Source organism: Labeo rohita, chromosome 20 (assembly GCF_022985175.1).
Source record: "Labeo rohita strain BAU-BD-2019 chromosome 20, IGBB_LRoh.1.0, whole genome shotgun sequence".
NCBI classification, from domain to species: domain Eukaryota; kingdom Metazoa; phylum Chordata; class Actinopteri; order Cypriniformes; family Cyprinidae; genus Labeo; species Labeo rohita.
The window spans coordinates 28,220,256-28,247,800 of NC_066888.1; the positions used below are offsets into that span (position 1 = coordinate 28,220,256).

A 27,545-nucleotide genomic window follows, 5' to 3' on the forward strand; every position below is an offset into this window, starting at 1 on the left:
AATAAGAATACGTAGAATAAGTTACCAATCAAATGAAATCAGTATTAACAGAATTAATTTGTAATACAGAGGTGGCATAGAGCACAAAAGTGGCTTGTAGGTGTATTTTCATGTTTAATGAGGCTCAAAGGTGGCATGCATGCTATCAAATTCATAAATTCTTGTTGAGATTAATGTTTTAAATATAACATTTTGAATATAGAAATATTAAATGATTTAAATAACTAAAAAGATACTTTAAAAATTAAACTAAAGCTGGCAGTAGGTGGCGGCAAGTCACTGATTTAATTACTGAATCATATCATATCATTTGATTTGTTCGATCGGCTGGTTCATTCAGGAATAAAGCAAGTGACTGTCTTTATGAATGGGAAATTGAATGATTGACTCACTAGATTCATTTAAAACGCACGTTTGTTCATAAACAAAACACTGCTGTGTTTTAATGGAGATGCGCAGCAGCTCAGTTGTGACTTGTTTCAAACTATTTTTGACAACGAAATGGAGCAAAATCAGGCAATAGTGTTATAGTCGGACAATGTTAGTCACTTAATATTAACTTCTTGTTTATTATTGTTGTATTAAATCAATATCTCATTTACAAACTCCCTTAAAAATCATTAAAAGCTGTCACTCATTCATCACAGTTTCACAAAGTTCCATTATAATCAACGAAGCTCTCTACACTGCAGAATAAATCTCTTACTTACACTCTCTCCACACTTTGTTTATGAAAGGATTCATGAGATATGTCTGTGATGCATTACTCAACGTTGCAAAAGCTCATAGAAACCTTTGAAGCTCCCCTCTGCTCAAACACAAATATGCTGATCTGGTCAGTCGTGCATGGTGCTCCTAAATATTTTTTCATAGTCGCACGCAGTAGTTTTCAGACGCAAATGCCACTGCCCTGCTAAGAATGTAGTCTGGTTATTCTGTGCGTTCTCTGTTTCATTAAATGAGAAGTCCACTTCCAGAGCAACAATTTACAGATAATTTACTCACCCCCTTGTCATCCAAGATGTTCATGTCTTTCTTTCTTCAGTTGCAAAGAAATTGTGTTTTTTGAGGAAAACATTTCAGGATTTTTCTCCATATAATGGACTGATATGGTGCCCTGATTTTGAACTTCCAAAATGCAGTTTAAATGCGGCTTCAAACGATCCCAAATGCGGTTGTTAACGATCCCAGCCGAGGAAGAAGGGTCTTATCTAGCGAAAAAAATACAATGCTCGTCTTGTCTTTCTCTTTTTCCCACATTTGGGATAAATAACTTCTATTTAAGTTATAGTCTATTAAAGTAGTAGAAATGAAAAAAATGAAAACTTGCTGAAAATGTACTCACCCTCAGGCAAACCAAGATGTAGGTGAGTTTGTTTCTTCAACCTGTTTGGAGAAATGTAGCATTACATCATTTGCTCACCAGTGGATGTGAATGGGTGCCGTCAGAATGAGAGTCCAAACAGCTGATTAAAAAAAAGTCACTAAATAATCCACAAGCAATCCACACCACTCCAGTCCATCAATTAACGTCTTGTGAAGCAAAAAGCTGCATGTTTGTTATAAATAAATTTGTCATTTAAAGGAACACTTCACTTTTTTTGAAAATAGGCTAATTTTCCAACTCCCCTAGAGTTAAACAGTTGAGTTTTACCGTTTTCGAATCCATTCAGCCGATCTCCGGGTCTGGCGGTAGCACTTTTAACATAGCTTAGCATAGATCATTGAATCCAGTTAGACCGTTAGCATCTCGTTAGCATCTTCTAAAGTTAAATCGTGTACAAAGACGGACGGAAATGAAAAGTTGCGATTTTTTTTTTTTTTTTTTTTTTTTTTTTTTTAAGGTCGATATGGCTAGGAACTATACTTTCATTCCGGCGTAATGATCAAGGAACTTTGCCGCCATACCATGGGTGCAGCAGACGCAATGATATTACACAGCAGTCAACTCTGCCGGCTGCAACTCCGCATCTACACAAACTTAGTGCCGGTCACTTTCAGGCGCCGCGTAATATCATTGCGTCTGCTGCACCCATGGTACGGCAGCAAAGTTCCTTGATTATTACGCCGGAATGAGAGTGTGGTTCCTAGCCATATCAGCCTAGAAAATCACAACTTTTCATTTTCCATCGGTCTTAGTACACGATGTAACTACAGAAGAATCAAGTTTTAAATAGGAAAAATATCGAAACTCTTTGGTTATTTTTGAGCGAGATGCTAACAGTCTAATCAGATTCAATGATCTATGCTAAGCTATGCTAAAAGTGCATAAAATGGATTCAAAAACGGTGAAACTCAACTGTTTAACTCTAGGGGGAGTTTGACAATGAGCCTATTTTCAAAAAAAAGTGGAGTGTTCCTTTAAGATGTTCCTGACTTCAAATTGTCGGCTAAAGTATGAGTCTTTTATCCATAATATTACTTTCTCCAGTGAACTATTACTTTTAGTACCTATAATATTTAGAATAATAATCCATGAGAGACTGGTTTTTATCATGCTACAGCCCATTGATTCACTTCATATGGAGAAGTCTCATTTAATCTTACTGAAAGCCTCAACTATTATGCTCAGCTAGTACACACGTAGAAGTGGTTGTATCCTAATGGTCAGGTATGTAGTAAACCAACACAAGGGTTGCAGGTTGAGTCTGCAGTAGTAACTGGACTCTTCCAGTCACAGTGGAATAACCATGCCCGCGAGTAAAGCACTTAACCCCAGATTGCTCCGGCGGGACTGGCCCTGCAATTAGTGTGCTGGAAGTCGCTTTGCAGTGTTTGCTAAATGGCAAGCAACTAATTTGTGCCCACGGCTGCGTTTAACTTCCCTCGTAGAAAATCATTGCCGGGGATAAATGCGAAAGAGCATTTCATATTAAACTGTCGTTGTCTTGTGCACAAATTGTGTGTTTGCCATATTGATTGAAAGGGCATTTGCATTTCATTGTTTGCACAAGGTCTAGAGTAGCACTTTTTAGGAGTGAATTTCAAATATTAACAAGTTAAAGTCTTTATTGAAGATTAACTCAAGTACTCTTGACATCTTAGAAATGTGGGTCATTTTTCAATTGGGGATATTTTTATTTTTTTTTTTGTCTCAAGGTTTAAAATATGTTGAAAGAATGTTTAAAGTGCTTGTTCTTGTTTAATATATTAGTTTTAGCATAATATCTTAATATTTCTGTTCCTATTTTAGTGTTGGAAAGTTTAATTTGCCAGAATTTCTCCTTTAAACTTTTTTTCTTTCTAATAAACTGATAAGAAAGTATCATGAAATGCTGCAAGTATTAATTAGAACTTGATTTTAATAAATCTAAAGTAGGTCAGTGCACTTAAATCAAAACATGTGCTGCAAGAATACTATTCAAATGTGAATCCTGCATGTTTTGTGCTTCTGTGAATGAATGTATGTCTGTATGTCGAACATACAGAGCGTGTGTGTGATGCTCGCAGTGTTTTCACCCTCTGCCTCCTCAATATATAAATACGTGAATGCACAAAAAACATCTCCAAAACTGCTCTGAGAGTAACTTCATGAGCATTTTACTGTTTCTTTTGAGAAAAACAACCATCATATGATATACGAACAGAAACTTAAAGGTCTTCACAGCAACCTTACCAAAATAAAAGTTTGGTTTAACTTGAAGAAACTGTGACAGAAAAATGTTACTTAATGTTAGTATTAATACTAATACAATTATTATCAAAACATTGTTGTTTAAGGAACATTTAATAAAAAAATTATAGTACACACTTAATATTTATTATAAATATTTGCTAAATATACTAAATATTTATTTACCAGAAGAATGTAAATACACAAAGTATTTCTGAAAAAAAAAAGATTATTTTTTTATTTTTTACAAAATCAATTACTTGGAGATACTTTTGATTATTAAAATTTAATGAAACCATTAATGTAATCCAGAAAATAAATTAAAAACACAGTTTGGTAAAATAAAACGGAATTTGGAATAAGAAGAAGAAAAAAAAATTGTGTGTATATATATATATATATGTGTATATATATATATGTATATGTATATATACACTACCATTCAAAAGTTTGGGGTCAGTAAGACTTAATAGTCTTTAAAGAAGTCTCTTATGCTCATCAAGGCTGCATTTATTTGATTAAAAATATAGAAAAAAAACAGTAATATTGCAAAATGTTTTTACAATATAAAATAATGTTTTTTATTTTAACATACTTTAAAATAGAATTTATTCCTGTGATGAAAAGCTGAATTTTTATCAGCTGTTACTCCAGTCTTAAGTGTCACATGATCCTTCAGAAATCATTCTAATATGCGGATTTATTATTAGAATGATCAATGTTGGATAATATCAACAGTTGTGCTGCCAAATATTTTTTGGAACCTGTGTTTTTTTTTTTTTTTTTTTTTTTTTTTTTTTTTTTTTCAGGATTCTTTCATGAATAACAAGTTTAAAAAGTACAGTGTTTATTCAAAATATAAATATATATATATAATTTTATTACGTACACATACACAAAATCTGATAGGGCCTTAAAAATGAATGTTTTTGTTAAACATTTAATAAATTGCTGTTAAATTGTGTACATTTCATGAATTCAATTAATTAGACATGCTTTTTGATTAATATTCTTTAATTTAACTATTAAGAAAAGAGTCTAGAAAAATTAAAATGGGAAAAAAATGGAATTTAGGAAAAAATAAAAATGATTTCATAGAGCCCTAAATAAAGCACATTTTCCCAAAGAACAAGTTTAATGATCAGAAATACCATACCAAATCTGTTATTTGCTGAATTTTTTTTTTTTTTTTCCCTCCTCAGTGTTTTTAACTGAATCAGTCATGAATGTGTTAAACGCTGTTATTGAATTCTGTGTTTATATCATTTATCTGCCTACATTGCCTAATGCAGTTCAGTCATTTCTAAGAGTGATCTCAATGAAATCCTATTTCCACTGGCGTGGCCTTTTCATCATACACAGTAAAAATATTTGAATCCTGATAGCAATTTCTCTTTCATCACACACTGACTCTGCATCATGACACTTACAACCTTTGCAAAGATTAAACACCCTCTCTGCACGGTTTTTCATTCATGCATTAATAAGTCGATCAAACGTCAAGATTTATAGTGAGTTCTAAGACAGTTTGGCATGAGGAGTTAATGTTTGTGATATGCAGCATCCATTTTGTTTGCCTCAGTTAATCAAACGTCTATCTCGAAACATGTTTTAAGCCCCAAGATTGTGTTCTTCCAAATTTCCCCTTTGATCTTTAGTAGATGAGCAATTTGCAGCTGAAAATCGAAATTGCAGAGCGACGTCGGGGAGCCATCTGATGAATTATGAAATTTTATTAATCTGTCAGGATGATATTGATCCAACTAGGCAACTCGCCACGGTCGTTAAACCGCAAATAATTTTTGTTGACACCCTTTAGAGTCGCAGATACCATCGTAGGTGCTATTTAAAGTCAGCCGAGGCTTCATCGTGTCGTTCTACTGTGGTTTTCACACAAATAACTTTTCTATCATTTCACGTTCAGTAAACTGTTGCTGTTTCTCTCATGCACTGGCTAATTCATTTAGATGAGCAATTTAATGAGCTCGACGGAAAACAGATCCCAGTACAAAGACAACATTTAGTTTAAGCAACTCTTCTTTTTATGATTTGTGCTGCAGCCTATGGCCTGAATAATATATAACTTATATTGCGTTGGGGCTCCCCGCTTTGTCCAGGGAAATCTTGCTGGCCCAAATTGCGCATGGAGAGCGTCTGTGCTCTCCTTTAGAGTTTAGTTTCTTTCCCTAATATGAGCGCTAATTGACTTAATTATGGAGAAGGGGTGTCTCAAAGTAAAAGACTTCACTATTCAGGCTCCCAGGTTCACACGTGGAAATCATATCAATTGATTCACTTAGTTTTCAAACTAAATTTAGTGAAGTGTTTCGTGTTATTAAAACTAAAGTTTATTAAGTAAACTATTCAGTCAATTATGTTTCACATTACTAGCATATTGACATATAAGTAGGTGGTTTCAGACATAGATAATTAAGTTTTTAAAAACTACTGTTCATGTGTGTGTTCATGTATATCTTCTAGACAGAAGCTGAGAGGGATGGATTTATTGAATTTCATTTTCTGCAACAAAACCGTTCGGACTAACCCATTATTGGACTAGTCATCTTATCTCTAAAGATATAGCATATGTCTGAGGAATGGCTTTTTCTTTGTGAAACATTTGCATTGTGGGTATTTATGCATTGTCTCCGTTGGTCTATAATGGTGTTGAACCCGCAGCAGGCTGTTATTTGAGCTTGGAGTGTTCCGGAGTGAAGCGAGAATAGATGTACTTTAGTACCTTTCAGACTGTGTGTTTGGCGAAGAATGAACTATTACGCCGTTTTCAAGAGTTCTTTGTCATGGATGAGTGTTGTAGATTGCATGAAATGTTTTTTCTGAGTGAACTGTTAGACCATTTGTGAAGGACACTACAATTTGTAGAGAAAGTTGAACGTTCAAGTGGGGTCAGTTGAGATGACGGCGTTGTGTGGACCGTTTTCTTTCTAAATATGGACATTAAGTGGGGACAAGAAAAAAAAGGATGTCATGAATCAGGGAAATTATGTATTGAAATAAAATAATAAATAGAATATTCATGTAATATCTATCTGTTTATCTGTAATTTTTCTATTTATTTATTTATTATGTGTGTGTGTGTATATATATATATATATATATATATATATAAAAATAAAAATAAAATGTATATAAAAATAAAACTGTCTAACTATCTATATAAATTAAATTTTATTTAAATAAATTAAATATACTTTTTTTGGTCTATATATATATTTTTTGTTTTATTTTTATATATTTATTATTTTTAGCAACACTTTACAATATTTAACATTTGTTAAAAATTAACATTATGCATTTATTAGTGATGTCAAATGATTAGTATTTATTTACATATTTATATATTTACATGTATTTACATATACATATAACTTAAAATTTATAGAAAAAAAATAATGTATATATAAAATAATGTCTGTCTATCTATCTATCTATCTCAGTTTAATATTCACAATTTATACATATGATTTATGGTGCGTGTGTGTGTAAATATGTATATTTAGTTTTATTGATTTATTTTGGTCTTAATATAATTATATATTTATTTATATTATTTTTTTATAGTTTTATTTGTAAGTATTTATTTATTTTTGGTAATACTTTACAATACAAATACATTCGTTCAAAATTAGCAATTTAGTAATTTATATAGTAATCTACTGTTTATTGTTAATCAGTATTTGTTCATAATACATTAATGTTAAATGTTAAAAATGTATTAGTATATGTAGAAATAAACTTTACCTAAGATTAATAAGTCTGATAAAAGTATTGTTTATTGTTATTTAATGTTAGCTGTTGCATTAATGTTTAACATAGAACCTTATTGTGAATTATTACTTTTCTTTTTAATAGTTAGGTCTCATGCAGTCATACTGTACAGTATTGACTGTTCTGATCTTCTTGTTTATCACAATGTAAACAAAGATTAAAGACGTACTTCTCAACACATCTTTTTTCTTAATGAATTCATAAACCTTTAACCAGCATGTATAGTTTTGTTGTACAGTAGTTTTGCATGCCAAGGCCATTGCTCGAAATTGCAGTTTAGTTGTTTTCTACAGCCTCATGCTGAGCGTAAACAACTTGTTTTCAGATATTCTGTATGGTTTAGGTTGATGTTGTGCTGCACATTATTTTCATTATAAATAATGGTTACCAAGGGAGGTCAACTACGTAATTGCTGCAATGTAAAGCATTTCCCTCTTTGATGTCTCTCTCTAGTCTTCCGTCGTATTGGCCTCTTTCTGTACATCGAGAGACATCATCATGTAAGTTTTTATTGCTGGAGATTAGCAGGAGCTCATGTTTGCCCTCTGTAATGACACACGGAAGTTCCTCTAGGATTTATGGGACTTCATGAATACAGTGTAATGCACTCATTATCTTTATAAAGACACCTTCATTTATCCCCTGCGTCACATTTGTGCATTAGATATTAGAGACGACCAGGTTTCTTTCTTACGCTAATGCAATGTAATTTTGTGAAGAAATATCTTGGCTCCAAAAAGTGCATTTATTGCGCGTCTTTTGTGACTTGTAATTGCTATTTCTGTTGCGTGCTCTGCCACCTTGTTAGCAGATCTAGTTCCTCTTGGCAAATGAGGTTTTGGCTCAGTGGGTTTTATTTTCTGATAGAAGTAAAATCACATTTAATGATTAAATAAGTCCATCTCCTGCCTCTTGATTAGCCCAAATGCAAAAATGGATTCACATATGGTGACAAATAATGGTTCATTTCAGACAGTTTGGTTACTTTTATTCTTTTAGCTGTAGTTAGTTTTTTGCTTGCATGTGTGTTGTGTATTACCTTTTGGAAAAGGACAGTATAGATGAATCATTGAACATGCCAAATGTACAAGTAAAGATTTTATTGGTATTTTTCTACATTGTTTTGTTTCATTTTGTTTCATTGCCAATTTACTGTTAACCTAAACTATTAGCCTTTACCTTTAACTTTTGTAAACATATTTTTAAGTGTCAGTAAATGAGGTTTTATTCTATTTGTTGTTGTTGTTGTTGTTTTTCTACTTTTTTTGTTCTTATTCCTTACAAATGATGGATTGGTAGCACTGTTTTCAAAGATTGCACTATTGTAAAAAAAAAAAAAAAAAAAAAAAACTCTTAAAAAAAAAATCTTTGTTTTCCTGTTTGGAAACATACTTGGAATGGCTGGTTTTTAAAAAATTAGTTCATTTCTAGAATAAAAATATTTTGATAATTTACTCAACCCCATGTCATCCAAGATCTTTTTTCAGTCAAAAAGAAATTAAGGTTTTTGAGAAAATCATACCAGGATTTTTCTCCACATAGTGGACTTCAGTGGGAGCCAACGGGTTGAAGGTCTAAATTAATGCAGTTTTAAAGAGCTCTTCACATTTTTTTTGTCTTGTGTTTTAATTAAGGCCATCAGTCAGTTAAATTCAATTATGTATTATGCAGGTTAATTTAATTATAAAAATATGTGATTTAAAGTGATTAAAAAAAAATGCATTGTATATTAGTGCTGCAGCAATTCATCGATTCTTTTCTTTTAATTTAAAAAATCCTTGATTGCAATTTGCCCGTGTCCATTAATTAGCAAAATATCAACATATTAAACCCATTTAAAAATCGAAATAAAGCATAATGCTATTAATAATTCACAAACGCTACGATTTAATTAAATATATGCCATGCAGGTTTAATATATGTGCTTTAATTATTTACATGCTTGTAGGTTACGTATTGCCGAGTTCGGGTTTATTATAACATTCATCTGTGAACACAAAGTGCGCCATTTCATCAGATTTGTAAGGTAAATCAATTATAAATCAACGCAAACAGAAGAATACATTATTATCTTTCTCAGTGCTAGCTGTTCATCGCAATTTCAAAATAAAAGTTGAAACTCTCACTCTGAGTTTACATGTTTTGATGTCCACATATTCAAGAAATTAAAGATTAAGTAGACATTTGCATGAAATGTTGTTAAGTGAATATTAAATGGATTAGATTGCGGTATAGTGTAAAAACAATCGTCAGGCCGTTGGCGCCCTCTGCAAGCATTTGTTATAATGTGTAAAGTATGTTAGCTCTATTGTTTATAATACGTTATGTATTAAGTTTTATTAAATAAAGCCACATGATTACTTGCTAATTAACTAATTATTATTGCCTCATTGCTATTAGAAATGTATGTTAACCATTTTAAAGGGTATTGTTCACTTTGGTCTATTTTTAGTACTACAAAATTATTATAATTAACCGATTACTCGATTAATCATCAGAATAATCGTCAGATTACTTGATTAACAAAATAATCGTTAGTGACAGCCCTACTGTGTATAGAGAGAGAGTGGTCACTTTTGGTGAAATTATTACATTACCACATTAAATGATTAATTTATGTTCTTTGTCATGTTATATTATTTTTAATTTGTACTTATTATGCTTCTGCCTTGGGGCTTTTTACATTTACTTATAAATAAAGAACTAGAACTAAATTCACAGTGCTAATTATAATGCATTTGTTCAGTCATTTTATTTTAATGTTTTTTTTACATTAGCTTTATAACTGGATATTCTCTGTCTCCCTAAATGATCATTTTCAGACTGATATCATGAAAGCAGTCTGCTAGTCTGGATCCAGTTATTTATGGAGTCCGATGGTGGTCATTTATCTCAGACGGTGCAGGAAAACATGCACCGCACAGCTGACCTTTGATTGATTCATCCACGCTGAATCATTTAGACTGCTACACTGAATATTTCACCTGCTTTTCTTTATTGAATCGGTCATTTGTCATTTCCCATAGCGGGGTAAGACAAAACCGCTCTTTAAAAGAGCGTCGGATCTGACCTGACCCTCGATTGCGATGGTTTTGATGTTTAATTCATAAATCCCGCCCATAAAAATTTCAGCTGCTACTGAAATCCTGAGCAGCGGATCCGATCCGTTGACATTCGTCTCAGGTGAACCGACAGACGTTCTGCTCGCCGTTTGAGTCCTTTGTCGGTTTTACGGCCCAAAAATAAGGCAAGTCCCTGTTGGACGTAATCGCATCTGACTGCGCTTGAGCTCAAGAGCAAAGTCGAGCTTTTGAACCTCCAATTTCTCAAGGGAAAGTTTAACCATCCCGGTGTCCGAGTTTCGTCAGGTACCTGTGGTTTCTTCCGTCGTATTGTTTTTGTTTACCTTCACTTTCCATGGATTTCTTTCTCTAAAGAGCAGGATAAAAGATTCAAAGCCTCGTCATTCAGACCAGACGCTGCATCTCTCGCACTCAATGTTCTCGTTCCCTGGGCTTCAGGTAATCACAATCCCAGCTTGGTATTAATCCGAATTTCACGGCCTCCTAATGGTGTCCATTAAAAGCAAGCTCTGTAGACGATGTGCCCGGTCTATCATGCGGTTCTACATAAACCTCACCGTGGAATCTAAGCATCCGGCGCAGCGGTTGGTGACGAACCCCAGCAGGCCAGCCAAGTGATTACGATATATCTGAAGTCGAAACTCTATCGCCAAAAGCACTTCATTCCCACTTTTTTTTTTTTTTTTTTGCCTCTTAACAGTAGATCTGATCAAAGTGGAAGTGGCTTCCTTCCTTATCGGCAGAAGAGCATTTTCCATGAGCGCCTAAGTCCAATAAATAAACTCTTTTCCCAGTAGGCCACTGGCCAGCTCTTCCATGTCAAAAGTGGTTGGTAAAGATAGAAGGGGAATAGCTGTAGAGCACAACAGATGGGTTCTGGAAGCCAAAATCCCATTCGTTTTCTCCATAGGGGAATTGATTTTTAACACTTTATAAACTTTTAGAAACACATCCTATAAACTAAGAGGTTGTTAGTCAATGGTATGTGCTTTTGTTGAAGCCATCAGTTGACATTATTTTAGCTTATTTTTTAAATAATCACATTCAGCCTCAGAAGACCACTCCTATGCGACACTGCAGTTCATGTAATTGAGTCTCCATGTGCTCTAAAATTTCTGTGTGTAAAGCATATTTTGCTACAAATGCAAAATAGTTTTTATATACATAACAGCACCTTGCATCATATTTGCTGCATGATATCCAAAACTCGTTTCTTATTAATTTAGCACTGCTCTAATATTAGTCCAGTATTAGTGCTTGTTTGCCTCTAAGACGTCTTGCAAAATGTGCATTTTGTAGCATTTTTGCTTCTGACATCCACTTGCAAGCTGAAGAACCCTGAAAATGCCACAGAGACATGATTCATAGCTTTTTGTCAGTTGAACGTTTGACATTTGACTGCTTTTGTTATTTTTGAAAAGTGCGTTAAGGCTGATGCATACGTATACGTATACCTATCTTTTTTCTTATTTTGTGAAGAAAAAAAAAAGAGCTTGATGAAAAGTTTTTACTGATATTCAACATAGTAAAAAAAAACAGTTTTGCAAATCAGCAGGGTTTTTTCCCCAACATGCATCGCTGTATAATCAGAATTTTTATAATATTGCTTATATTTTTGATTGTGTCTTTTGCAGTGCTTACGATTGTAGTTCTTTCCCTCATTAAAGCCATTTGGTACACAGTTTAAGTACCTTTGCGTTTTTATCCGAATACCTTTTTGCTTAAAGGATAGTTCATCCAAAACTGAAAATTCTGTCAGTAATTATTCACCCTTATGTCATTCCAAACACGGAAGAAACACAAATGAAGATATTTTTGATGAAATCCGAGAGCTTTCTGACCCTGCATAGACTGCAATGCAACTGACACGTTCAAGGCCCGGAAAGGTAGTAAGGAGATCACTTAAAAAGTCTCAGATTTCCTCAAAAATATCTTAATTTGTGTTCTGAAGATGAACAAAGGTCTTATAGGTGTGAAACGACATTAGGGTGAGTAATTAATGACAGAATTTTCTTTTTTTGGTGAACCTTTAAGTTTTTAGTGTTGTGATGTGTTCGGGGTTCGTAGAAGCGCTTAAAATGCTTGAAGTACTTCAATTTGACGTTGAAATTGAAGTCCTGGAAAACCCTTGAAAATAGCAGTTTTTTCTGTAAAGGTATTTTAAAAGTACTTGAATTTTTAAAAGTCAGTAAATATGAAATTATTGTTAATTTTTGTTTTCGGTTTAAAAACTACCTTTTTATGGAAAATTAACAATGCAGTGCATCTGATATAAATAAAGTGTCATTTCATATAGCTTTCGGGAGTGCACAGCATCTCGAGATATTAAACGTAACTATGATACTCCTTGAGGTGAAAAGCAGTCTCACAATATCAGTATAATGTTGAGTTTATGGTAGAAACCTTTGATAGTGCTTGCATTATATTGTTCGGTCTTTTATTGCATGTGCTGTTTGTTTGGGTTTCCAATCACGTGCAATTGGGAATGCAAACAAAGTCTGATGAGCTTTGTCTTGTACTGTTATCGTTTGGAAGTTTGTTCGACAAACTCTTCCTCTGCATAGTCTGAGAGTTTGGGTTGCTTAACATTCATTTGGGAAAACGGTGAGGAATTTCACTAGATGCCAACACAGGAGAATACGTCAATATATTCCCATGTAAATTGTTGTGCATCGCAATTTCAAAATAAAAAATGTAAACCCTCGCTCTGAGGCCGCATGTTGCCAAATATTAAAATTAAATGGATTTAAACATTGAATCATGCTGTAAAATGAAATATCACCTGGCCTTTGGCACCATCTGCAGGTATTTGTTATAATACATAATGTACTTAAGTTGCTTATGTTTATATTCTGTATAGGCATATTACATGTATTTAAAATTAATGTAATTACTTGGTTTTGATACTTTATTTGAACCTATTATTATTGCCTCATTGTTAGTTTATATATAAATATAGTCACACTAAAGCCTGTTTTTCCACTTAGATTAATTTTTTTCTACTAAAAAATATTAGATTAGTCAGTATTCAAAATAATTGTTAGTTATGGCCCTAGATTAGTTAAAACATTTCAAAATACAACTGCATTGTTTCGCCTTTTATGATTAAAAGACAAATATTGTCATTGAACGTTTCTTAAAAATAGTCTCATTTTAATGAGTCAAGTATCTGTATTTTGTTTTATCTCATAAACGAAGAATATTGTCACATCCCTAGCATGATATGAGCATGATATAGCTCATAATTTTCCAAGTGTAAACTCTTCAGGTCATATATTTGTGAAAAAACAATCACTTTGTACAAGGAAAGCGATATCTTAGCTATAGTATCCTTTCAAATGTTAAAGTTGCCAGTCATTGCATGCTTTGCATGTGCTGCACTTTATTTGTACCATTTTGTTTTATTAGTTTATTTATTAATATTTGAAAGATCATGAATTTGTTTGAGAAGTGAGATTTTAGTCCTCAAAAAACAAAAAAGTAGTGCTTGAAAAGTCTTTGAATGTCCTGGAATTTCATTTTGCAGTTTCTGTACTAACCCAGTCTGTAGCTGATTGGTTTGATTCATGGCTTACAACCTTCTTTAAAAAATGAATGGGAAAACATGATTTCAGAAGCCGTTGCAGAAGTGGACGGACGCTATCGCACTTTATGTGCTTTACAAAATCTGAAAAGCTTTCACCGAGAGCTGCTTTTTCCACACCGTTTGGCTTGGCAGACGCCACACTGATAAGGCGCCAAAAATCTCCCTCATCATTTTGACTCTCGTCCAGTTCTGAGGGATGGACTGACCTTTGCTGTCATGACACCAGCGCTTGCTGGACCTTCAGACTAAGCAGGCAGCTCGTTATAACATTGGTGATTTCATTTCCTGCTCCGAGAGCCAATGAGTCATTCGCTAGCGCATCCGATAGTCGTTTCATCCATAAGAGATGCGGCTCTTCTATGTAAAGTGGTTTGAAGTTGTACCTATTTTTGGGAGATCTATATTTCAAAGCTGTCACAACATGCATTGCCACCATCAAACGTGCGCATCCACATTTAATGCTCATCCGTGGGCGTTTCCTGGAAAACTCCACCGTAGCACGCTCACGGTGGAGAGATGAATTACCCCTGGCATGCCCGTGTGTTGCTCCTCACAGTGGGCAAAGGAAGCTTTTGACTGATCTACTTTATTTCCACAGGCGTAGACTGAATCATTGATCGATCCGCAGGCCTCATTAAGCACCCACACTGCATGACAAAGGCCAGAGTGACTAACTGTGTCCTCTCGCAAACGCGACCCTGACCGTGTCGCTCTCTTTCTCATTCTCACGTCGTCTTCTCTAACCTCTTGATTTCTCACCTTACACCTGACATATCGTGCTAATGGGTAGTTTTATATAACATTGTCTTTGCGTCAAAATACAGAGAGAAGTCTACGTAGGTGGCTGTATTCTGACACCACGTCACCACGTAACCTGAGCGACACAATCAGGTGCAAAATGTCCGTGGCTAAATCAATCAGATGTCACAACCAATCAGAAGGGCATGTGGGTGGCATCTCTCTCCAAGTACAATGCATTTGAAATGAAATGGACAAGTATTTCGTCTAGTTCATAAACATTCATAAATATTCATCTAAATTAAGCAAGTCTCCAGCCCCAGGTCCCAGTTCCTAAATGAAGCAGCATCCTAAATGAAGTGAGACCTCATGAAATGCTGATATGTAAGATTTAGAACAGTTTTCCTACGCATCATATTATATGTTACATATTTTAGTTAAAGCAGGGGTGTCCAATCTCTCTCTTGGAGGGCTGCAGAATTTAGCTTCAACCCCAATTAAACACACCTGAACCAGCTAATCAAAATCTTACTTTTCCTTCACTCTTTGATTGTTGGTTTACTTCAGTGTTTTGAAGTTTATTTATTTATTATTTTCTTTTTGCATTTTTAACATTTGTTTATTAAGCTAACACTGCATTTTGTTTCTCTTCTGTTCTTTTCTTTTCTTTTCTTTTCTTGTCTTCTTTTCTTTTCTTTCTTTATTTCAGTGTTTTATAGTTTTTAGGTTTTTATTCAGGTTATTTATTTAATTTTAATTTGTTTTACATTAGCATTACTGTTTACATTTACATAGTTACCCTTTTTTCTGTTTTCCCTTTTCCTTTACTCTTTGACCTGATTTATTTCAGTGTTTTATTTTTTATTTTATTATTATTATTATTATTATTTACATTTTTAACATTTTTTAAAGTTATGAATTATTTATTGATTTATTTTTTAACATTAAGGTAAAAGTGCGTTTTTCTTTCCATTCTTTATTTATTTATTATAATTATTATTGTCAGCAGCATTTAAGTAGCTATAACTATAAGTAGTTAAGTAGCTGTAACTATATTGAAGCTAAATCTATTTGGAACAGAGCAAACGATCCTGCAGTCCAAAACTCATTGTATCCTAAATGGCATTTGCAGTTTAATTTATATTTTATATGGCACATTTAACATTTTAAAAGTCTCCAAGGTCACTTAAATGGATTTAATATTCAGTGTATTTAGTATTCAGTAATTTCAGGTTGCTTAAGCCTTCAATAACACGTGGTCATTATAAAATAATCCATGTCAAGCGATTTGTAGGAAGCACAAGCTCTTACCACTAGGTCTGCCTTTTTGTCGTTTTTGTGCTTGAGTGTTTAGAGGCAGTATTTGAAATCAATAACTTTGTTTAGCTTTATAATTTTGCCTCAGACAGGTTTGCACCGGCAAATAACCAGCAAATGGATATGTCCCCGCCTGAATAATGGTCCTAGTCAAACTCGGACTCGGCGTGTCTTGGCAGGTGTCCTAAAGCGGGAGCGTGAGCCGTTCTGCAGTATGGAGCTCAGCCGTTTGCCGGCTCTCCTTCGTTCTCCTCTGTTGAGCTCATTTACCTGAGATCCGATTCACGGCTTTCTCTTGCTCGCTATTAAACGTTTAATAACATTCACAGCGTGGCACACCTACACAGCTATGCAGGAATTTTAAGTAACTCTAGGAATTAGTGTCATTGTAAGGCCACATGTTTCGCAATGAACTATTGGAATAATGAGCTGCTCCAACAGAAGAATGGACCTTCCTAGATTTAAAAGAACCGCATTGAACCATTTGCAGCACTGTTTTTTTTTTTTTATTCCCAGATGTCCGCTTATGTTAGTCAAGGTTATTGCAGCAAAAATATATCCACATCTTGTCCAGTGCTCTGTAGGGAAGGAGTAAAATCACTAGGTGCATCCCAATTCAAGTACTTATGGACTGCTCAGTGCCATTTTTTAAGTAAATAGTATTGAAAAACAAGAGAAATCCCTTTTAAATTCCCTTTTAAATGCTAAGATCTTATGGAAAATTATGTTGCCCTTTAGAGTGAATCTTCACGTTCGTTTTTTTTTTTCAGCATAGTCTGGTAAGAAGTCATTTTCAACCTTTGTTTTTCCATCCATTACTTTCCCCTGCTCATTATATTAGACTGGCGAGCAATGTTTTCACACAGTTGCATCATGGGAGTAATCATGGAAAAAGGTGTCCCTACAAGGCAGACCTAAAAGTGACTGCTGTATTGTTTGCGTGCTATCGTGCAGTTTAATAAATGTGAGATAAGGTGGTGTTTTGGCAGGTAGTGGTGGGGGGTGTGCGGCTAAATATTCTTGGCGCCGCATGAAATATGCATGCGGTGGCAGTTTTAATTATTACAAAGTGCTGAGCTATTCCAAGAAGAGCATTTCCTCCTCATACACACACACACACACACACAAAACACACACTTTTATATCAACCGTCTGGGACTGTGTGTTCATGCTTCAACAATTCCCATGCATTATTTAAAAGTGGAAAGACTGGGGAATGACAACTTTTTCCTGCCCTGCACTGAGCTCCTCTTGGGTAATGACCACGGTATCCACTTGACACTTGCACACTGCTGACCCCTGACCCCTCTCTCGCTTTTTCTTTAATGGCGAAAGGGACATCTATGAATTCCTGGGATGTGTTTGCAACTTTCTTATTTTGAGATCCCCAAGAGCTAATTAAAATTAATTAGAGTAACTGAATTATTTATAGAAAATATAGATGTTCTGTTTTAATAGGTGGATGGAGCATGATTTTATATCTTTTTTTTTTCTATCCTTTGTTTAGCTGCTTACTATTTAGTAGGGATGTGACGAGATCTCGCGAGATCCGATGTGTCTCGTGGCAATATCCTTATAAAACATTTTGCAGTGTTTACTTTAGAGTTGCACGATTAATCTTTAAAATATCGAGATCTCGATTCAAACACCCACGCAAATCTTATTCCTGAATGTTATTTTGTTTAGTTTTCTGATCTTTTTTTTCTCCAGAATTGTGAGAGAATCATGGTCTCCAATTTATTAAAAACAACTGGGATTCTCAGATTCTTCCAGAATCGTGAAGCTCTTGTTTAAATGTTGTTTTTTTACTGAATATAATTCATTAAAATGGAAGTTTATTTTTATAAAGTTCAAAATGTCTTTTTCAGTTGAATAAAATACTATTTTCCCTATATATTTCATCATTGAGGATTTCTTAAGAAAAGTATAAAAATCTCGTCTCGTTCTCGTGAACCCAGTCTCGTGTCTCGTCTCGTCTCGTGGGATAAGTGTCTCGTCACACCCCTACTATTTAGCTACTGATGTGATGTTTTGTTTGAATGAATGAATTGTAGGTCGACAGACAGGATGGATAGGTGGATATATGGATGGAATGATATATGCATGGACTGATAAATGGATGCATGTACAGGTAGATGGTAGGGATGGGCGATAAGGACATAAAACCATATCACAATATTTTCTGGTATTCATTGCTATAAAAATATCACTGACTATAGGACCATTTACCAGTGGCTACAAGCGATAGCTGCATGCATTATTAAATAGGCTCCTAAAATATACCAATAAGATAAAAGAATTAAACCTTAGGCTTTGTTGTTAGTGCCTCTGTCTCCTTGGAGGTGTTTATAATCAATTCTTATTAATATTATTAATATTATTGTTATTATTATTTGGCTACATTTTATTTTACAGAAAATGTTTATTGTACAGAAAACTGCAGGGTGGCGTGTTAACATGCAGGGGACCTATAATTGTAAATCATTAGATTTTATTATAAATTATTAAATTATCATAAAAATCTGTGATTAGTAATTTCTTAATTCAGGAATTCTTAAGCATCTACTGAGAGACAAAGAAGCTCTTTATAGTGGAGGAAAAACATGGAGTTGCATATGTTTACTTCAAAGTTCTTTAGAGAGAAGTATTTTTTTCTATTTTTATCCAATAAAGGCTGTTATGAGTGTTACTGAGACGCAAAGTGAGAGTCAGAAGTAGAATATAGTTTATGGTTGGATAGATGCCTGGATGGACGATAAATGAATGGAAGGATAGATGGAGGGGATGATGGATGGATGCATGAACTGATAGAATGAATGGATAGATGCTAGGATGAATGGATGGATGGATAGAAAGATGATAGAAGGATGGATAAATGCGTGGATGGATGGATGCATGGACCGATAGAAGGATAGGTAGAAGGGATGATGGATGGATGAATCGACGGATAGAAGGATGGATGGATGGATGTATGGACAGATGAAGGATAGGTAGAGGGGAAGATGGATATATGCATCGACAGATAGGAGGTAGATGGATGGATGCATGGATGGATGGCTTAACGGATGCATGGATAGATGGATGTATGGATGGATGCATGGACAGATAGAAGGATAGGTAGAAGGGATGATGGATGGATGCATCGATGGATAGAAAGATGGATGGATGGATGAATGAATGGAATGCATCGGATAGAAGGATGGATGCAAGGATGCATGGATGGATAAATGGATGCATAGATGGAAGAATAGGTAGATTGGACAATGGATGGATGCATCGATGGATGGATGATAGATGGATGCATGGATGGATGGATAAATGAATGTATGGACGAATGGAAGGATAAATAGAGGGGACAATGGATAGATGCATTGACAGATACATGTATGGATGGATGGATGGATGCATCGACGCATAGAAAGATGGAAGGTTGGATGAATGCATGGACGGATGGAAGGATAGAGGGAACGATGGATGCATGGACGGATTGAAAGATGCATAGATATATGGCTGGACGGATAGACAAATGGATGGATAGATGCATATCTCGTGAATGTTGTTGATGTGCATGTTAAGACATGGCCTGCGCTTGCTTACTCTGACCAATTGGGGAATGTCTTCACGTTTGTTCTGGTTGATGTTTGTGTAAAAGTTACTTTTTAAAAATATTTTCATTTCCCCTGAAATAACCGTAAAGGTCGCCTGTATGTGGCCGGGAGAGCTGAGCCATGAGTAATCATTATGTGTAGAAAGGTGACATTTATAAATGAAATCTATATAGCAGACACGCAGTGATGATGAAAAAGCGCTGCCTCTGATATTTTAGGGGTTACATTAAGGAACATAAACACGTACGCAAACTTACACTATCCTGCAAACTGTTTGTTTTTTCATCTCCCCCGGCTCTCTTTTTCTCCTTTTCATTATTGTCAGTCGCTCGCTTTCTTTTTCGCACACTTATATCTCTCCGTTTCCTGAAATATGGTTCCTGTGCTGTTCGGTTTATTCTGGGCTTTGGAACAACACCCCTACCATTCACAAACAGCAAGGCTGTGAAAAGCTTGCAGGAAATTCTCCCTGGCGAGCTTTTTCTCTCCATCCTTTTCGCTTGTGTTTTTTTTCTCGCCTGTTTTTTTTTTCTTAAGGAGTTGCTGTAGTTAAGATCCATCCATCCGCATGTGAATGACAGAAGCTTCTTTGCCATCCAGCGCAGCATCCCCCAGTATGGCCGTGACCTGCGCCGCCTCAGCTGACCTCCAGACTTTAAAATAACCCTGTCTAGAACTAGAACATCTAGCTGAGTTATTCTGGCCAGCTGAACTCAAGTCTGGAATTTTTACATGAAATACATGTTTTATTATTTTTTGGGGGGCCTTTATTCTAGCACTCTTATATTTTCAGTAGATGTGCATGAGATTGATCCCTGTCCAAAACCATATAGTGCAATGTACAATATTCAGATTCAATAATACATTTTATTTTAATGTATTATTGTATTATTTTATTTTGGACTGTGTTATTTATTTTATAAATCAAAACGAGAGTTGAGAGGCTTTTAGTTTATGTATGTTAGATTTGTTAGCTTTTTTCTTTGTTTTCAAGTTATTTTTATTTTTATTTTAACCTTTAATTTGGCAGTCTTTTATTTTCACAGTGAAGACACAGAAGATTAAAGCAGCCCTTTATATTTCTTTATAAAATTCTTATCCAAATGTCATATGCTTTTCATATGCTAAATTTTTTATTTTATTTTATTATTTCATTTTTGGACCGTATTGTTTATTTTGAATTGGTTATTTTGTAAATTAAAAAAAGGAGTTGTGTGGCTTTTAATTTCTGTTTTGTTTTGTTTTTTTTCTTTTCAAATTATTTTTTTTATTTTAACCTTTATTTTATAAAAGTCTAGTTTATGTAGTCTTGTATTTTCACAGTAGAGGTGCATAAGTTTGAAGCAAACCCTTATATTTATTTATAAAATCCTAACCCACAACCATATAATATAATTCTTTTAAATAATGTACTATTTTCAGATTATTTTATTTTATTTTATTTTTGGATTGTGTTGTTTATTTTTAATTGTTTATGTTGTAAATTAAAAAAGGAGTTGAGTGGCTTTTAATGTGGCTTTTAATTTGTCTTTTGTTGTTGTTGTTTTTTTTCTTTTCAAATTATTATTTCTTTCTTTTAACCTTTGTTAACCGCAAACTTCTGATATATAGAGACACTTACGTAGCCACTGTCCCATCTCTCATGAGATCTACCATTGCATTATTACCTTATACCAACCACTGCCCCAGTATTTATTTATAAAATCCTAGCCCACAACCATATAAGTTAATTTTTTTTAAATAATGTACTATTTTTATTTTATTTTATTTTATTTTATTTTATTTTATTTTATTTTATTTTATTTTATTTTATTTTATTTTATTTTGTTTTATTTTGTTTTGTTTTGTTTTGTTTTGTTTTGTTTTGTTTTGTGTTTTGTTTTATTTTATTTTCGTAATTTTAGATTTATTATGATTGGACTGTGATTTGATTCTATCAAAACTTCAGCTTCTCTCTGCCTGAATAGTTTTAGTGCAGAGAATTTATTTGTGAATATTTTCACTTGTTTATTCACATCAATTATGCTTTGTTGCTTTAGCAACAAAGAAACACGTCCACCTGTCTAGAATAATGCCGCTAGACACCCCATCGATTACAAACCTCAGCTGGCATGAGAGAGAGAGAAACAAACAAAAAGCATTTCAAGGCTTAAACATTAAAGGCTGTAACTTTATCATAATCCTCAAGCTAGTTTTCTATCTACCTGGCCGACACAAAACACAGTGTTACGCTGAGGTGAGGAATATATCAGAAGCAGATAAGCTGGGATTTTATGACTTTGACTGAAGTTTTAATAATGCAGATACCCATATTCCATTGCGGTTTTTCCTAACGGTGAAACCCGGGGGTTACGATACACAGTCCTGGAGGCCACAGCCGATGTTTTGACTTATTGTCAAGCTTTGACTTTTACAGCGCTGGAAATCATCTGCCTTGGGCTTTATCGTGAATCTGATTTCAAAACCAGAGGGCAAAGTACTGACAGTCATTGCTGCTGTTTTATTATTATTTATTTATTTCGCTTTTTTCTTCTTCTTTGTTTTTAAGGTAGGCTTACATAAATGTTTGCAGTGTAACCATTTTGGAGCTCTTTACTCGTTTTAATGCAGCTTTTGACGATGATCTGGCCTCAATCACGCTGTTGTCAGCGTTTTGCGGCAGATGCAATCTGGACACATCAATATGTCCTCCAGCAGTACAAGTTTTCTATTTTCCCCTATCAATCAGTCTAAGCAGCCTGGCGTTCTCCAGTTCCTTTGTAGTGCTGTTCAATCATAAAGCCAGTATTCTGGTTGAACACACACAAACACCCGGAGCCTTTGTGGACTTAATTACGCATCATTAGGGCCTGATGCACCGCATGGGTCTCTTTAGAGCCAGTCATGGCTATTGTGTACTGTGATTTGGCCGAAATGTCAAATTAGGTCTTGTGTGGTCACAAAGGAAAAAGCAAAATAGCAAGCAAAAAAGAAATGACCTTTTGTGTAAATTGCTACGTGCACCTTTGTACCATCCGCTTGCTAAATCCTAATAAATTGGGGCTCATCAGTTCTGCTTCATTTGCTGCTCATTTGTATTCACAGTCAGTTGTCATGTACATGTATGTCAGTCTGGACTGATGATGTTGCTGTTGCTGAATTGCATCTCACCTACATATGTTAATATGCAACAGTCTGAATTCATTGTTTTATTAAACTTGGTTGCTTTTTATGTCCTGTTACATAAATGCATATGCCTTGATGGACACAACTGGTTTAAAACATGGCTAGCGTCTCAGTGGGTGGTGTATGCGCTCTAGAATGTCACGTGATGAAGCTTATGCTGTCTTGTTATTTCAGTTGATTAAAGTTCATATTCAAAAGGTCCAGTGTGAAATTTCTGCACAATTAGTGTTGATGAACCAAATTACAAAATTAACGTTTTTACAGATTTCTCTTGTATTCATAACCTTTTCTCTCTATGTACCCCAAAACCCTATGATTAAGAATTGATATTTATCAAGGCAGAAAATTTGACTCACACTGTGTGTTTTCATAACATAGCTTACACACGCTGTGTAATGTTAGTCACTTTGTGTTATGTTATATTATGTTATGACTCACCTATTGTTAAGTGACATACTGTACATACCATAAAACAAAGTGACTAACCTACTATAATCAAATCTAATATATAATGACAGATAACATAAAAAGTGACTAACATGTCATGTTATGTAACATGACTTATGCTATTTTACATGCTATATTAGTCATTCCTTGTTAGGTAGAGTTGTTGGTTTAGTCACTTTGTCAGGGTAGGTTAGGTTGTTAGGTTAGTCAATTTATTTTATGTTATGTTAGTTACTTTTGTTAGGTTAGTTTATGTTAGGTTTTGTTGTGTGAGGCTAGGTTGTTAGGTTAGTCACTTTATGCTATGTTAGGTTAGTTTATGTTTGTTTATGTTATGTATGATTAGGTTTTAGGTTGGCCACTTTATGCTATATTAGGTTAGGTTGTTAGGTTAGTCACTTTACGCTATGTTAGGTTAGTTTATGTTCATTTATGTTATGTCTGGTTAGGTTAGTCACTTTATGCTACATTAGGTTAGTTTGTTAGGTTAGTCAGGTTTTTATGCAATGTTGGGTTAGTTTATGTTTGTTTATGCTATGTGTGGTTAGGTTTTAGGTTAGGTTTAGGTTTATGTTATGTTATAACTATAACTGACTAACGTAACAACCTAACCTAATATAGCATAAAGTGACTAACCTAAAACCTAACCACACATAGCATAAACAAACATAAACTTTTGTTAGGTTAATCACTAGGTCAGTTTATGTTATGTTATGTGAGGCTAGGTTGTTAGGATAGTGACTTTATGCTATGTTAGGTTAGTTTATGTTTGTTTATGTTATGTGTGATTAGGTTGTTAGGTTAGTCACTTCATGCTATATTAGGTTAGGTTGTTAGGTTAGTCAGTTTTTTGTTATGTTAGTTATTTTTGTTAGGTTAGTCACTAGGTTAGTTTATGTTAGGTTATGTTATGTGAGGCTAGGTTGTTAGGATAGTGACTTTATGCTATGTTTGGTTAGTTTATGTTTGTTTATGTTATGTGTGGTTAGGTTTTATGTTATTCACTTTATGCTATATTAGGTTAGGTTGTTAGGTTAGTCGGTTTGTTTTGTGTAATGTTAGTTATTTTTGTTAGGTTAGTCACTAGGTTAGTTTATGTTAGGTTAGTCACTTTATCCAATGTTAGGTTGGGTTGTTAGGTTAGTCACTGTGTTATGTTAGTCATTTTTTAGGTTATTTATTAGGTTTGTTACTTTGCTCTATGTTGTGTTAGCTATTCTTTATTGGGCTAGTCAGTTATGTTAGTCATCCTATGTTAGGTTAATCACTTTATGTTAGTCATATTTTAGGTTAGGATGTTAGGTTAGTCACTTTGATGTATTATGTTAGTCATTATTTTTTAGGTTAGATTATTAGATTAGTTACTTTGTTAGTTATTCTTTGTTCGGTCAGCCACTTAGTTATGTTAGTCATCCTATGTTAATTTGTTTGGTTAGTGTAACTTATATGTTACATTAGGTTAGGTTAGTTTGTTAGGTTTTTCACTTTGTGTTATGTTAGTCATTTAATGTAATGTTAGGTAGTTAGGTTAGTATTTTGTTATATTAGGTTAGTCACTGTTTTATGTTGATAGGTTAGCCACTGTTTTATATTGTGCTGTTAATCTGTTATAATAGGTTACGTTAGGCTTTAAGAACATAGTTTAGTGTTATTCGCTTTTAATCTAAATTGTTTGATTAGTTTATGTACAGTAAGTTAAGTTAGGTTAGCCACTTTGTTGTATGTTATGTTAGGCACTTTTAATCTAAAATGTTAGGTGAGTTTTGTTATATGTCAGTCACTTGAAGTTGGACTAGGAATTTTTAATCAAAGCCAATCATGTGAGTGATAACAGACCCATCAAAGTAGAACATATGTTCTGATACAAGTGTCATTCACACTGCACAAATTGCTTTTTCTATCACGCAAAAAGGAAAAGAAGCACAAGATTTATCATGATCAGTGGTTTTAATGTTATTTTTATCAGTTTAAAAGGTTTAGTTAAATCTGCGTAGCAACTCCAGACGTGTCCTCCAGTAAAGGGTCTTAGACTGCATTCACAGCAAAAGGTACAGACTGTAAAAGGCCAACAGTTGAACTCCAGACCTGTTACCCAAGGCCAGTGCTGAGAATCCAGCAGAGGAACGTGTGGAATGAAGCCTGTTAAAGTTTTACAGCATCAGACCTTTAGCCTCTTCACCCTGACGTTTTTACTACATTTTTGTAAATGGAAAAGCTTTTTTCTCCCCCTATTTTTCGCTTATGCTCCCCTCTTGCTTCTCTCTCCGTCCATATGTTGGCAATATCCAAGGTCCTCCCTTTTCTCTCATCCACTCGCTTGTTCCCTCTCTCTCCCACACCTCACTCGATCATTCTGATTAAATCCGAAGGGAGCACCAAATGTTTCGCAATCAACCTCTCAGATTAAAAAAAAAAAAAAAAAACTATTGTATTTACAATAGGAGGGGTGTTGTGGGAATCCATTATTGTGAGTGGAGTGTGACTACTCAGTCACTGAAAGCCCAATAGGAAACACCAGCAGCCGGTGGAGGAAAATTAGCCCAATCCTTTTGGGCTCTGATATATGGCGCACATCTGGGCCGCCGTCCATTGTTTTCAATTACGACTTTAAGCATGGCCTCCTGCGTGCCGAGCAATGCTCCCCCTCTGTTTTTTTTTTTTTTTTTTTTTCCAGACCCCCCTTTCTCTCTCTCTCTCTCTCTCTCTCTCTCTCTCTCCCTCTCTCTCTCTCTCTCTCTCTCTCTCTCTCCGACCAATTACACAGTGGACAGGTGTCGTGTAGTGCTAACAGATTGGCCCACCCGCCTCTGTCTATTTTTTTCACCGTGCTTCTGGAGCGCTCGGCATAAGCTCCCCGGTGACAATCACGACAACCCTCTTTTTTTCTCTCTTTCCCCTCTCTCTCGTTGTCATCTGAGTGACTATGAGACATGAGGGTGAGAAGTTCATCATGCAGTCAGTCATGTCTAATGAACGGTTAGACCCGCTTCCAACACCCGTGATTTTGACAGGGGTTTTGCATGTAATTAGGGAGCGAGAATTGCGAGGTGAATGTAAGTTATTAAAATGCAAGACCATGCACAGCTTGAAAGCTTTCAAGTGTTTCCGTACGTACTGTACTCTATAAGTTGAAGTTGAATCTCACATTTTGAGTCTTTTTGAGTATAATACTGCAAGTCTTAGATTAGAAAACATTTTTAAAGAATGCGTCAAAATGCGTTTTAGGTTGTAGCTTTACGTTTGTCTGGTATTTTTGAAGCCACCTATCTTATTTTATTTTAGATTTTTTTATTTTATTTTATTTGGATGTTATTTATTCTATAAATAATTATTATGCACATTTCTGTTTTTTTTTTATTTATTTATTTTTTTTTAGATTTTATGAATTTTGGTATGTAGAAACAGTACCTCTTTTTTATTCTTTTTGGATTTATTATCAGTTTGCTTATTTATTTTGCAATTCAAAAAACAGTTATGTGGCTTTTTGTTTGTCTGTCTCTTTATTTAATTTTAATTTAATTTAATTTAATTTAATTTTTTTATTTTATTTTATTTTTTGGATGTTATTTATTTTATAAGTAATTTTGCATTTTTTTTTTGTTAGATTTTATGAATTTCAGTGTGTAGAAACAGTTACTATTTTTAATTTTACTATTAATGTTGTGTGTCTTTTATTTATTTTATTTTATTTTATTTTTGGATGTTATTTATTTTATGAATAATTATTATGATTGTTTTTTTTAATTCATTTAAGTGTGCAAAAACTTTATTAAAAAACTTTAATAAAGTTTAAATCTTCAGTGTGCAAAAACTTCACTGTTTTTATTTTATTCTTTTTAGATTTATTGCTAGTTTGTCTGTTTATTTTATTTTGTTTTTGGATGTTAATTTTTTATATGAATAGTTACAAGCTTTTTTTATTTTTAGATGTTTTTGCAAAAGCAGTTACTGTTTTCTGTTTTATTCTGTTTAGATTTATTTCCAGTTTGGTTATTTTATAATTAAAAAAAAAAGTTGTGTGGCTTTTATTTTATTTTATTTTATTTTATTTTATTTTATTTTGGGATGTTAATTATTATGAACTTTTTTGGTTTTAAAGATTTTATAAATTTCAGTGTACAAAAACTATTTTCTATTTTAGTCTTTTTGGATTTACTGTTTGGTTATTTATTTTATAATTCAAAAAGTTTCCTTTTATT

The 27,545-nt window shown here is 34.0% G+C and overlaps 1 protein-coding gene across 1 annotated transcript in view; it reads left to right on the plus strand.

Annotated features, from left to right (window-relative positions):
* Positions 1-27,545, plus strand: part of atad2b (ATPase family AAA domain containing 2B) — a 114,741-nt gene that overhangs the window by 64,240 nt on the left and 22,956 nt on the right.